At 40.5% G+C, this 14846-nt stretch overlaps 1 long non-coding RNA gene across 8 annotated transcripts in view; it reads left to right on the top strand.

Moving 5' to 3' along the window:
* Nucleotides 1–234: 234 nt before the first annotated feature.
* Nucleotides 235–14846, top strand: part of LOC149129164 (uncharacterized) — a 34846-nt gene continuing 20234 nt past the window's right edge. For 4 of the 8 annotated variants that reach the window (XR_016240331.1, XR_016240326.1, XR_016240330.1 and 1 more), the window contains exon 1: nucleotides 10597–11683. This is a non-coding gene — a long non-coding RNA (uncharacterized LOC149129164). Of the gene's footprint in view, nucleotides 372–10596; nucleotides 11684–14846 lie in introns of those variants that run through there. The other 4 variants (XR_016240332.1, XR_016240327.1, XR_016240328.1 and 1 more) reach the window with 3 other exon arrangements.

Raw genomic sequence — 14846 nt, 5'->3', positions numbered from 1 at the left:
CCACTGACTTGTACGAGTTAAGGCAGCTGGTGTATATATATATATATATACAAACATATATGCTGTGTGTAGCATCGTGTGAAAGAGGGAGGCTAGTATATATTATATAAAAAAAACTTTAAGGCGCTGCTCCAGCATGGGTGCAGTCTAATGAATGAAACAAGTAAAGGAAAGAAAGGAACATGAGAAAAAAAACCCCATACATTTCGTACGTATACCTGCGGCTAAAGACACGCAGCTAGCTTTACTGATTGAGTGTGACAAGGGACGGATTGATGTCTAGCAAGATATATTTAAACGAAGTCTATGAAAAGCATTCGACAATCCAGAATCGACCCACCCTCTCTGATCGAAGTAACCAAGTCTCGAAGGTAAATTCTTCCATTTATTGTGAGATGATGGGAGGTGGATTGGTTCGCAAAAGTTTTGCTTCGTCTCGACGTTTCCATGGAACCTTTGATTTCTTTGTAGGATGCCAAGAAGATTCCGTCCAGATTCTCTGTTGTCGGCTGAATTCCTGATTGTTGTTTCTAAGTTATTTGGGGATGTAAGGTCGGTGGAGTTGCCTCCCCTTGTCCGTCTCTGGTTTGTGTTCGATAAGCTTGGGTTCATTTCTGTGTATGTTTTTGCTTTATCTTCCTTCAGCAAGGGCTTATCCGATGCCTTTTCTACGATGAACTGTGTTTCGTAGTTAATAAACAAATTGCTTTGTCTTTGCCAGCCTTGTAGCGAGTTTGTTTCTTCAGCTTCACAAGTTGTTTGCCACAGTTTAAAGACACTTTCCAAGCGTTGACCATCTCAATGTTTCTTTAATTCGTTGTAGATTTCCTCATCTATGTTCTTCAATTTTTCTTCATTGCTCAGCGCTCTAAGCTTAAGCAGTTCTATTTCTGTCTTCATGTTTTCCAAGTGTTAGTTTCTCCCATAATTGTCTTTGTTGGTCCTGTTCGTTTGGAATACGTTTAATTTGGAGTTTATGAGGCAGAATTTAACCAGTGTTCATAAATTTCTGCCTTGTGCTTGTTTTTCATGATGTTCCAGAAAGTAACCTTTCTGGCTTTAAGTTTTTCATTCTATATGTGTATAATGCGGTTTTTAATTGATAGTGGAGGGGGATGGGCTTCTATCTTGTGTATCATCTTTAGGTGGATTTTCATTTAAGCAATTATTATGTGGTAAAGAATGAAGAGTGGTGCATAATTTGGACAAATGTTGATTGAGCTGTTGCAGGGATTGTTCTTTCTCTTCTTTTCCTCTTGTGTGGAGCGAGTGAGTTCATCAGTGTTGCTAATCAAAAGTCTCAAATTCGTGTTCATCTCTCTCAGTTCCTTAAGAGCCTCTTCGTCTCAAGAAGATTAAGTTTGTCCAAAGACACCTGGAAAAGGTTTAGTTTTTGAAAGCATTATATTTCGGTTGCCTACTTCCATGAGAGTTACCTTGTCTGTTGGAATACATTTTTAGATTACTGGCATGTACAATACATGCTCACACATGTATGTATGTATGTATATATATATATATATATATATATATATATATATATATATCATCATCATCATCATCATCATCGTTTAACGTCTGCTTTCCATGCTAGCATGGGTTGGACGATTTGACTGAGGACTGGTGAAACCGGATGGCAACACCAGGCTCCAGCCTGATTTGGCAGAGTTTCTACAGCTGGATGCCCTTCCTAACGCCAACCACTCAGAGAGTGTAGTGGGTGCTTTTACGTGTCACCCGCACGAAAACGGCCACGCTCGAAATGGTGTCTTTTATGTGCCACCCGCACAAGCCAGTCCAGGGGCACTGGCAACGATCTCGCTCGAAAATCCTACAGGAGCCAGTCAGGCGGTACTGGCAACGGCCACGCTCAAAATGGTGCATCTCATGTGCCACCCGCACAAGAACCAGTCCAGGGGCACTGGCAACGATCTTACTTGGCTTGCCGGGTCTTCTCACGCACAGCACATTTCCAAAGGTCTCGGTCCGTAGTCATCGCCTCGGTGAGGCCCAATGTACGAAGGTCTTGCCTCACCACCTCAGCCCAGGTCTTCCTGGGCCTACCTCTTCCACGGGTTCCCTCAACTGTTAGGGTGTGGCACTTTTTCACGCAGCTATCCTCCTCCATTCTCACCACATGTCCATACCAGCGCAATCGTCTCTCTTGCACGCCACAACTGATGCTTCTAATGTTCAGCTTTTCTCTCAAGATGCTTACACTCTGACGGGTATTCACATTGACATTACACATCCAACGGAGCATACTGGCTTCATTCCTTGCGAGCTTACGTATGTCCTCAGCAGTTACAGCCCATGTTTCACTGCCATGTAGCATGGTTGTTCGTACGCATGCGTCATACAGTCTGCCTTTTACTCTGAGTGAGAGTCCCTTTGTCGCCAGCAGGGGTAAGAGCTCTCTAAACTTTGCCCAGGCTATTCTTATTCTAGCAGCTACACTTTCAGCGCACCCACCCCCACTACTAACTTGGTCGCCCAGATAGCGGAAGCTATCGACTACCTCTAGTTTTTCACCCTGGAATGAGATAGAAGTTGTTTCCTGTTTGTTTGCAGTCTTTATTGCACCTGAACATCTGCCACAAACAAAAACTAACTTGCTAGTTAACCTGCCTTTGATGTTGCTGCACCTCTTATGTGTCCATAGCTTGCACCGGGTACATCTTATAGAGTTACTACCTACTCCTTTTCTACATACTGAGCAGGGCCATCTACCTGAAGGGGTTTGTGTTTTATCTACCTTCCTACTTATTAGGCCCTTCAATTCTAGACCTTGCTTCCACACCTGAAACTTCTCCTCTAGTTCTGATAGTGACTCCGCAATTAGGGCAAGGTCATCAGCATAGAGGAGCTCCCAGGGGCAACCTGTCTTGAACTCCTCTGTGATTGCCTGGAGGACTATGGTAAATAATAGGGGGCTGAGGACGGAACCTTGGTGGACCCCTACCTCTACCCGGAATTCATTGCTGTACTCATTTCCAACCCTCACCTTACTGGCAGCATCTCTGTACATGGCTCGCACAGCTCTCACTAACCATTCTTCTATCCCAAGTTTCCTCATTGACCACCAGATAAGGGATCGGGGGACCCTGTCAAAGGCTTTCTCCATGTCAACGAAAGCCAGGTACAGAGGTTTATCCTTAGCTAGGTATTTCTCCTGCAACTGTCTCACTAGAAATAAGGCATCAGTAGTGCTTTTACCTGGCACGAACCCAAACTGCATCTCATTTAATTGATTCGCTTCCTAATTAGTTGGGCTATGACCCTCTCTGTAACTTTCATAACCTGATCTAACAGCTTGATGCCTCTGTAATTATTTGTTTCTAAAGCGTCCCCTTTACCTTTGTAGCAGTTGACTATGATGCTGCTACACCAGTCATTGGGTATGACTCCTTCGTGTATCACCTGGTTCGTAATACGGGTGACTAGGCTATAGCCAACACTGCCAGATATTTTGAGCATCTCTGCAGTGATTCCTGATGGGCCGGGGACTTTCCCGGTCTTCATACTCTTAATTGCTTTATCTACCCTGGTACTATCAACTCGGATAGCTGGTCCCTCTATTGGGTCGACATACGGCAGGCTCTCTTTCTCCCATTCATTCTCTTTATTAAGCAATCTATCGTAGTGGCATCTCCAGACCTCTTTCTTTGCAGCCTCATTTAGTGCAAGCGTACCATCATCCATGCGAACACATTTCTCTCCTACAACATCACTATTCTCTCTCCTACACTGTCTTGCAACACGAAATACCTCGAGTCTTTGGTCCTCACGGCGCAGAACATTGGCAAATCTTTCCTTATCTGCTTCCCCTCTGGCTAAATAAACCTGTCGCCTAGCCTCCCTTCTGGCACATTGGTACAATTCCCTGCTACCACCGTTCTTCCAGTCCTTCCAAGCCTGTTTCTTTTGTCTAATAGCCCTGTCTACCTCCTTGTTCCACCACCACGTTACTCTGGGTTGGGAGGGGACCTTACACCACCCACAAATCTGGTCGGTGGCTTTCAACAGGTTGTCCCGCAGAAATCTCCAATTGTCTTCCACGTTGTATGATGCTTTTTAGCCCATTTCACACACCTGCTGTAAAGCGGTTGGCATTTGGAAGGGCATCCAGCTGTAGAAACCTTGCCAAATCAATTTGAGCGTGGTGCAGCCTCTTAGCTTGCCAGTCCTCAGTCAAACCGTCCATGGGAAGCAGAATTAAATGATGATGCTTTATTCACAATTTTATAAACTTCTCTCTCACGCTTCCCCTCTTTTTCTCTCTTGTTCTTCACTTTTCCCTTCAACCAATCACATGAAGAAGGCATTACAGTCAGACGAAATAACTAAGGAATAAGACTGAGTTAAAAAGAATTCCACGTTTCACTCGCAGCCTCCCCGACTTCAGCCAATCACATGACAGCCTCACGAATGGGCTGAGTAACGGAGGAAGAAGCAGAATTATTATAAGATTGAATTTTCGTTACCAACCCGGCTGAAACTGGCTCTGGCTCCAACTACAAATGTTGTGTTGTTTTTAGAAGTTCTCAATTAAAATCTCCCACCATACCTTAGTCACGTTCTGTTCCTAAAACTGGCTGAATGATAACTGAGTTATTCAACACAGAGCATCTCGAAATAAATGCACCACTGGGAATGATGTATATTGGCTAATACTGGGTTGGGTACACAAGAAAGTTTTAATATAGAGTTGCACATATTAGTGGATGATCAGTTTGTAATTCTGGATCATTTCCTTGTATCCAGAATAATGTGGCTCCTGGCCTTGCCCGGTTCCATGGTGGTAATGTAAAAAGCATCCTGAACACTATTTATTTATTTACTTATATATTTATTCATTTATTTATTTATGTATTTATTAATTTATATATATATATTTTTTATTTATCTATATTTTTATTTATTTATTTATTTATATATATATATATATATTTATTTATATGGTGTGGCTCCTGGCCTTGCCCAGTTGCTCCCAAGATGTCCAGCCGATGCCAGCAGACAAAATGGATGGTAAATGAGGATAGAATTTATCTATTTTGTATTGTTATTTTGTCTTTTTCGGGATTTGTGGTTTTATTGTCTAATCTTTTTTTCTTTTTTTTTTTTTTCTTTGTCTTTGCAGCTTTTCCACATAGATGTTGGTATCATCATCATCATCATCATCATCGTTTAACGTCCGCTTTCCATGCTAGCATGGGTTGGACGATTTGACTGAGGACTGGTGAAACCGGATGGCAACACCAGGCTCCAGTCTGATTTGGCAGAGTTTCTACAGCTGGATGCCCTTCCTAACGCCAACCACTCAGAGAGTGTAGTGGGTGCTTTTACGTGTCACCCGCACGAAAACGGCCACGCTCGAAATGGTGTCTTTTATGTGCCACCCGCACAAGCCAGTCCAGGGGCACTGGCAACGATCTCGCTCGAAAATCCTACAGGAGCCAGTCAGGCGGTACTGGCAACGGCCACGCTCAAAATGGTGCATCTCATGTGCCACCCGCACAAGAACCAGTCCAGGGGCACTGGCAACGATCTTACTTGGCTTGCCGGGTCTTCTCACGCACAGCCCATTTCCAAAGGTCTCGGTCCGTAGTCATCGCCTCGGTGAGGCCCAATGTACGAAGGTCTTGCCTCACCACCTCAGCCCAGGTCTTCCTGGGCCTACCTCTTCCACGGGTTCCCTCAACTGTTAGGGTGTGGCACTTTTTCACGCAGCTATCCTCCTCCATTCTCACCACATGTCCATACCAGCGCAATCGTCTCTCTTGCACGCCACAACTGATGCTTCTAATGTTCAGCTTTTCTCTCAAGATACTTACACTCTGACGGGTATTCACATTGACATTACACATCCAACGGAGCATACTGGCTTCATTCCTTGCGAGCTTACGTATGTCCTCAGCAGTTACAGCCCATGTTTCACTGCCATGTAGCATGGTTGTTCGTACGCATGCGTCATACAGTCTGCCTTTTACTCTGAGTGAGAGTCCCTTTGTCGCCAGCAGGGGTAAGAGCTCTCTAAACTTTGCCCAGGCTATTCTTATTCTAGCAGCTACACTTTCAGCGCACCCACCCCCACTACTAACTTGGTCGCCCAGATAGCGGAAGTTATCGACTACCTCTAGTTTTTCACCCTGGAATGAGATAGAAGTTGTTTCCTGTTTGTTTGCAGTCTTTATTGCACCTGAACATCTGCCACAAACAAAAACTAACTTGCTAGTTAACCTGCCTTTGATGTTGCTGCACCTCTTATGTGTCCATAGCTTGCACCGGGTACATCTTATAGAGTTACTACCTACTCCTTTTCTACATACTGAGCAGGGCCATCTACCTGAAGGGGTTTGTGTTTTATCTACCTTCCTACTTATTAGGATTTTGGTTTTAGCTAGGTTGACTCTAAGGCCCTTCAATTCTAGACCTTGCTTCCACACCTGAAACTTCTCCTCTAGTTCTGATAGTGACTCCGCAATTAGGGCAAGGTCATCAGCATAGAGGAGCTCCCAGGGGCAACCTGTCTTGAACTCCTCTGTGATTGCCTGGAGGACTATGGTAAATAATAGGGGGCTGAGGACGGAACCTTGGTGGACCCCTACCTCTACCCGGAATTCATTGCTGTACTCATTTCCAACCCTCACCTTACTGGCCGCCTCTCTGTACATGGCTCGCACAGCTCTCACTAGCCATTCTTCTATCCCAAGTTTCCTCATTGACCACCAGATAAGGGATCGGGGGACCCTGTCAAAGGCTTTCTCCATGTCAACGAAAGCCAGGTACAGAGGTTTATCCTTGGCTAGGTATTTCTCTTGCAACTGTCTCACTAGAAATAAGGCATCAGTAGTGCTTTTACCTGGCACGAACCCAAACTGCATCTCATCTAAATTGATTCGCTCCCTAATTAGTTGGACTATGACCCTCTCTGTAACTTTCATAACCTGATCTAACAGCTTGATGCCTCTGTAATTATTTGTATCTAAAGCGTCCCCTTTACCTTTGTAGCAGTTGACTATGATGCTGCTACACCAGTCATTGGGTATGACTCCTTCGTGTATCACCTGGTTCGTAATACGGGTGACTAGGCTATAGCCAACACTGCCAGATATTTTGAGCATCTCTGCAGTGATTCCTGATGGGCCGGGGGGGGGGGGGGTATACATTACATAACTGTGTATGTGCGTGTGTGTGTCCAACATGTCCATATACGCATGCATATATACACAGACTGAGAGAAGAAGAAGAGGAGAAGGGGAGTTAGCTGCCTGCTTATATTTGTACTGATGATGTTATTGAAATTACAATAATTATTATTCTTATTAATCTCCCTTCCAACATTCTTGCCTCCTGTTTTCATTTCTTCCTTATTCCTCCTCTTCCTCCCCATCATACCACAACCTCTGACCCCTTGCTGCTTCTCCTTAACCATTTATAGACACGCTCGTGCACATAGACGTCATCTGCCAAATTTCTTTTCTGCTGTGGTGGCGGCAGTGCTGGTGTTGTCCTTTTCTCTCACTATCAGCTTAGTGTAATAATATTTTTCCTTCATAAATGGTAGCTGACCGCACCATACAGTAAGGTTTTAGCAAAGTTGTATTGGAATAATGGGGCTGGGGAGCGGGACATCTTTAAAAATGTGTGTGTGCATGCGTCTTTCTGTAAAAATATATACAAGTTGGGGGGGCCAAAGGTCATGTGCCAAGATTAAGACTCTAATATCTCTATTGCACATTTCAAAAACAACCCATTTATATTTAATTAGAAAGCAAAACAAATTAGCAAATGTCTGTAGCTTTTATTCTTCGTTGCATGAGGAATATCAACTCCCTGTGACAATGTGTGCACAAATTTCTTTGGACTTTTTTTCTTTTTAAAGCCTCTTTCTGACAGAGACATCTCGGTGGTGAGGGGTCCACTTTGCTATGTGTTGGGCACACCGTATTGCATGAACTTCTCGAACAAATTGACCGGCCGTTGTATGCGATGTTGCTTTTTCTCACGATGCTTTTGGTTGGAGATGTCCACAACTGTTCTGTTCTGTTTTGTTGCACCATCGCAACCAGACTGAAAAACAAGTCCAATGTGCTCCGGAATTGTCAAAGACGTGTTTCAGTTTTTCTAAAATGGAGTGAAATAAAATAATAATAATAATGATTTCTTGTTACTCTTATCAAACTCATTGGGCCCCAGGTTAAGCTAAACTCTCCTTATTCTCCCCACCAAAGTGAGGGAGTTTGTGTGTGCTCAATGTTTTCCCATTAGATAGTCTGGTAGGTCTGTTGTCCCTTCATTTAGTTCCTTAGCCATCATAACTGCCCCCGTTTCTCTCTCTCTCTCTCTGCCTCTTCAGTATGTATGTGTTGGGGGAGTCTGTAATGTCGTCATGGTTACTGTTTTTTTTTTTTCGTTTGTTTTTTCACCACCACAGCTTTACTATTAACAATATTTCAGTCGCATTTTTAAATCTGATAATTTCAGGGCAGGAAACTCATGATTGTCACCTCATCCCTCCCTCCCTATTTCTAATATCTTTCTAAATTCTGTTGCTACAACTACTTTGACGACCACCACCACCACCCACAAGTACTGCTACTACTACTACTACTACTGTCATGTCTCTGAATCGGCAGAGCGTCAGACAAAAGGTGCTTTATGGGTAGGTAAGTCTGTTTCCCTTGCTAGCTTTGAATCTGTCAAAATACAGGATGGGCCCAAAGTCACACACTGAGACCCCCCTCTCCCCCATATTTCAAAAACAGCACTTTATGGTTAATTACAACACAAAACTAATTAGGAAATGTCAACATCCTGATTACAAGGGTTCGAAACATTCACCATTTGCAGATTTTTTTATTGTTTGTTGTACAAGGAACAGAATTTCCTGCAGAGATCTTTGCACAGGTAGGGGAGGGGGCAACCATTGGTATTTGTCCTGCACACTGCATGTTGCATGGACTCTTTGCACTAATCAGGCACAGGCTGTGTGGTAAAGAAGCTTGCTTTCCAACCACATGGTTCCTGGTTCAGTCCCACTGTGTGGCACTTTAAATAAGTGTCCACTAAGCCTCGGGCCAACCAAAGCCTTGCGAGTGGATTTGGTTGACAGAAACTGAAAGAAGCCCGTCGTGTGTATATATATATATATATACAGCAATGAATTCCGGGTAGAGGTAGGGGTCCACCAAGGTTCCGTCCTCAGCCCCCTATTATTTACCATAGTCCTCCAGGCAATCACAGAGGAGTTCAAGACAGGTTGCCCCTGGGAGCTCCTCTATGCTGATGACCTTGCCCTAATTGCGGAGTCACTATCAGAACTAGAGGAGAAGTTTCAGGTGTGGAAGCAAGGTCTAGAATTGAAGGGCCTTAGAGTCAACCTAGCTAAAACCAAAATCCTAATAAGTAGGAAGGTAGATAAAACACAAACCCCTTCAGGTAGATGGCCCTGCTCAGTATGTAGAAAAGGAGTAGGTAGTAACTCTATAAGATGTACCCGGTGCAAGCTATGGACACATAAGAGGTGCAGCAACATCAAAGGCAGGTTAACTAGCAAGTTAGTTTTTGTTTGTGGCAGATGTTCAGGTGCAATAAAGACTGCAAACAAACAGGAAACAACTTCTAACTCATTCCAGGGTGAAAAACTAGAGGTAGTCGATAGCTTCCGCTATCTGGGCGACCAAGTTAGTAGTGGGGGTGGGTGCGCTGAAAGTGTAGCTGCTAGAATAAGAATAGCCTGGGCAAAGTTTAGAGAGCTCTTACCCCTGCTGGCGACAAAGGGACTCTCACTCAGAGTAAAAGGCAGACTGTATGACGCATGCGTACGAACAACCATGCTACATGGCAGTGAAACATGGGCTGTAACTGCTGAGGACATACGTAAGCTCGCAAGGAATGAAGCCAGTATGCTCCGTTGGATGTGTAATGTCAATGTGAATACCCGTCAGAGTGTAAGTATCTTGAGAGAAAAGCTGAACATTAGAAGCATCAGTTGTGGCGTGCAAGAGAGACGATTGCGCTGGTATGGACATGTGGTGAGAATGGAGGAGGATAGCTGCGTGAAAAAGTGCCACACCCTAACAGTTGAGGGAACCCGTGGAAGAGGTAGGCCCAGGAAGACCTGGGCTGAGGTGGTGAGGCAAGACCTTCGTACATTGGGCCTCACCGAGGCGATGACTACGGACCGAGACCTTTGGAAATGGGCTGTGCGTGAGAAGACCCGGCAAGCCAAGTAAGATCGTTGCCAGTGCCCCTGGACTGGTTCTTGTGCGGGTGGCACATGAGATGCACCATTTTGAGCGTGGCCGTTGCCAGTACCGCCTGACTGGCTCCTGTAGGATTTTCGAGCGAGATCGTTGCCAGTGCCCCTGGACTGGCTTGTGCGGGTGGCACATAAAAGACACCATTTCGAGCGTGGCCGTTTTCGTGCGGGTGACACGTAAAAGCACCCACTACACTCTCTGAGTGGTTGGCGTTAGGAAGGGCATCCAGCTGTAGAAACTCTGCCAAATCAGACTGGAGCCTGGTGTTGCCATCCGGTTTCACCAGTCCTCAGTCAAATCGTCCAACCCATGCTAGCATGGAAAGCGGACGTTAAACGATGATGATATATGTGTGTATGTACATGTGAGTGTATCTGTCTGTCCCTGCCACCATTGTTTGATAGCCGATGGTGTGTTTACGTCCCCCGTAACTTAGCAGTTTGGCAAAAGAGATAGAATAAGTACTAGGCTTAGAAAAAATAATTCCTAGAGTCAATTTGTTCGACTGAGAGGCAGTGCTCCAGCATGGCTGCAGTCATGTGACTGAAACAAATAAAACAATAATCGACCAACAGTGTTTCAATGTTACACAAAATAATAATGATGATTAATAGTAGTATAAGATGTTATATTTTCGTGTGTGACTTTTGGCCCACCCTGTACCCAGAAATATGACCACCACCACAAAAAATAATATTTTTTTTTGCTATTGAAGTATCGAACGGGGTAGACAACTCTAGATATGTTTTGCTCTTATTTGACCTCCGTGAATTACAGCTTGTTTTTGCCAGATGGTAAGATGCATCTGTATACACACACATATACATACATGCTGCTGCATGCAGATAGAGAGATTTGTAAGCCTAATACTTATTCTCTTTTGCCGAAACCACTAAGTTACGGGGACGTAAACACACCAGCATCGATTGTCAAGCGATGGTGGGGGGACAAACACAGACACACAAACACACCTACATATTTTGAGGGAGGGGACTAGTCGATTATGTTGACCCCCTAGCGTTTTAATTACCCTAACCCTTATAGGTTGAAAGGAACAGTCGACATCGGCGGAATTTGAACTCAGAACGTAAAGACGGACTGAACACCGTTAAGCACTTTCTCCGGCGTGCTAACGATTCTGCCTTTAAAAATAATAATAATGTTCGTAATCCTTTCAATTATACGCATGGGCGGGGGTAGTTAATTACATTGACCCCTCAATGTTCGTCTTTTAATTAATAATCGGTCCCAGAAGGATCTTAGAAGCTAAAACACATTCGTCCAGCGAAATAAAGATTCTGATCGCAGAGAAACAAAGGGAAGTAACTCGGAGAAGCCAGAGTAAAATAGAGACGTTACAGATAGATGGCGCTGGTGTTTGTTGTTGGTTTGTCATAGCAATGGCGGTGAAGATGGCGGTAGGAACTCGTTAAAATTACTCTTTTCCTTGTTTCAGTCCTTTTGACTGCGTCCAAGCTGGAGCACCGCCTTTATAGTCGGTCAAATCGACCGCAGGACTTACTCTTTGTAAGTCTGGTACTTATTCTATCGGTCTCTTTTGCCGAAACCGCTAATTTACGTTGACGTAAACACACCAGCATCGGTTGTCAAGCGATGTTGGGAGGTGGGGACAAACAGACACACAAACATATACACACACATACATATATACAACGGGCTTCTTTCAGTTTCCGCCTACCAAATCCACTCCTTACGGTCTTTATTTCTTTCTCTGTCTTATTTCTTTGACCGGTTTCAGTCAGTATTTGTATCCGCCATCACTTGTTTACAACCCCAGGACCAGACATTTTATTTTCTTTTCGATAATTTATTAAGTTTGATTCGTTCGACGAAAACCGTTCACAGGGAACACGTCTGTGGAATGCACAGCCACTTAAACATTAATTTCACCGTGCCCCAGTCCACTTACCTGGCAAAAATCACTTACACCTGTAATTCAAAGGGACCGGCCTTGTCACATTGTATTTCTTTGTAAATTACGTGAAGAAGACGTGTCTGCGGAGTACTGAGCCACTTGCATGCTAATTTTCTGTTGATTGAATTGTAATCGATATGTCACTTTCGCTTCATACTGTTTTATTGACCTTGAAAAATAAAGCTGACAAATATATACACATACATTACTAGATTCATAATATATACACACAAGCACATACATTACTAGATTCATAATATATACATACAAGCACATACATTACTAGATTCATAATATATACACATACATACATTACTCGATTCATAATATATACACGCACACACACACACACACACACATTACTAGATTCATAATATATACACATACATACATTACTCGATTCATAATATATACACACACACATTACTCCATTCATAATACACACACACCTTACTAGACATATATTACGCTATTCATAATATATACACAAACATTACTTGATTCATAATATATACACACACATTACTCGATTCATAATATATACACATACATAGATCACTAGGTTCATAATATACACACATTACTACTTGATTCATAATATATACACATACATTACTAGACATTGTAGACACTAAATTATCATACTTAAATGTTGTAGAAACTAAATATATAGAATATAATCATATTTAGACATTGTAGACACTAAATTATCATACTTAAATGTTGTAGAGACTAAATATATAGAAAGTAATCATATCTAAACATTGTAGACACTAAATTATCATACTTAAATGTTGTAGAAACTAAATATATTGAATGTAATCATATTTAGACATTGTAGACACTAAATTATCATACTTAAATATTGTAGAAACTAAATATATAGAATGTAATCATATTTAAACATTGTAGACACTAAATTATCATACTTGAATGTTGTACAAACTAAATATATAGAATGTAATCATATTTAAACATTGTAAACACTAAATTATCATACTTGAATGTTGTAGAAACTAAATATATAGAATGTAATCATATTTAGACATTGTAGACACTAAATTATCATACTTGAATGTTGTACAAACTAAATATATAGAATGTAATCATATTTAAACATTGTAGACACTAAATTATCATACTTGAATGTTGTGCAAACTAAATATATAGAATGTAATCATATTTAAACATTGTAGACACTAAATTATCATACTTGAATGTTGTACAAACTAAATATATAGAATGTAATCATATTTAAACATTGTAGACACTAAATTATCATACTTGAATGTTGTACAAACTAAATATATAGAATGTAATCATATTTAAACATTGTAGACACTAAATTATCATACTTGAATGTTGTACAAACTAAATATATAGAATGTAATCATATTTAAACATTGTAGACACTAAATTATCATACTTGAATGTTGTACAAACTAAATATATAGAATGTAATCATATTTAAACATTGTAGACACTAAATTATCATACTTGAATGTTGTAGAAACTAAATATATAGAATGTAATCATATTTAAACATTGTAGACACTAAATTATCATACTTGAATGTTGTACAAACTAAATATATAGAATGTAATCATATTTAAACATTGTAGACACTAAATTATCATACTTGAATGTTGTAGAAACTAAATATATAGAATGTAATCATATTTAAACATTGTAGACACTAAATTATCATACTTGAATGTTGTACAAACTAAATATATAGAATGTAATCATATTTAAACATTGTAGACACTAAATTATCATACTTGAATGTTGTACAAACTAAATATATAGAATGTAATCATATTTAAACATTGTAGACACTAAATTATCATACTTGAATGTTGTAGAAACTAAATATATAGAATGTAATCATATTTAAACATTGTAGACACTAAATTATCATACTTGAATGTTGTAGAAACTAAATATATAGAATGTAATCATATTTAAACATTGTAGACACTAAATTATCATACTTGAATGTTGTAGAAACTAAATATATAGAATGTAATCATATTTAAACATTGTAGACACTAAATTATCATACTTGAATGTTGTAGAAACTAAATATATAGAATGTAATCATATTTAAACATTGTAGACACTAAATTATCATACTTGAATGTTGTAGAAACTAAATATATAGAATGTAATCATATTTAAACATTGTAGACACTAAATTATCATACTTGAATGTTGTAGAAACTAAATATATAGAATGTAATCATATTTAAACATTGTAGACACTAAATTATCATACTTGAATGTTGTAGAAACTAAATATATAGAATGTAATCATATTTAAACATTGTAGACACTAAATTATCATACTTGAATGTTGTAGAAACTAAATATATAGAATGTAATCATATTTAAACATTGTAGACACTAAATTATCATACTTGAATGTTGTAGAAACTAAATATATAGAATGTAATCATATTTAAACATTGTAGACACTAAATTATCATACTTGAATGTTGTAGAAACTAAATATATAGAATGTAATCATATTTAAACATTGTAGACACTAAATTATCATACTTGAATGTTGTACAAACTAAATATATAGAATGTAATCATATTTAAACATTGTAGACACTAAATTATCATACTTGAATGTTGTA

This window comes from Octopus bimaculoides, unplaced genomic scaffold, assembly GCF_046866305.1.
Source record: "Octopus bimaculoides isolate indiv1 unplaced genomic scaffold, ASM4686630v1 contig132, whole genome shotgun sequence".
Classification (NCBI taxonomy): domain Eukaryota; kingdom Metazoa; phylum Mollusca; class Cephalopoda; order Octopoda; family Octopodidae; genus Octopus; species Octopus bimaculoides.
This window is presented reverse-complemented; position numbering and strand designations above follow the sequence as displayed.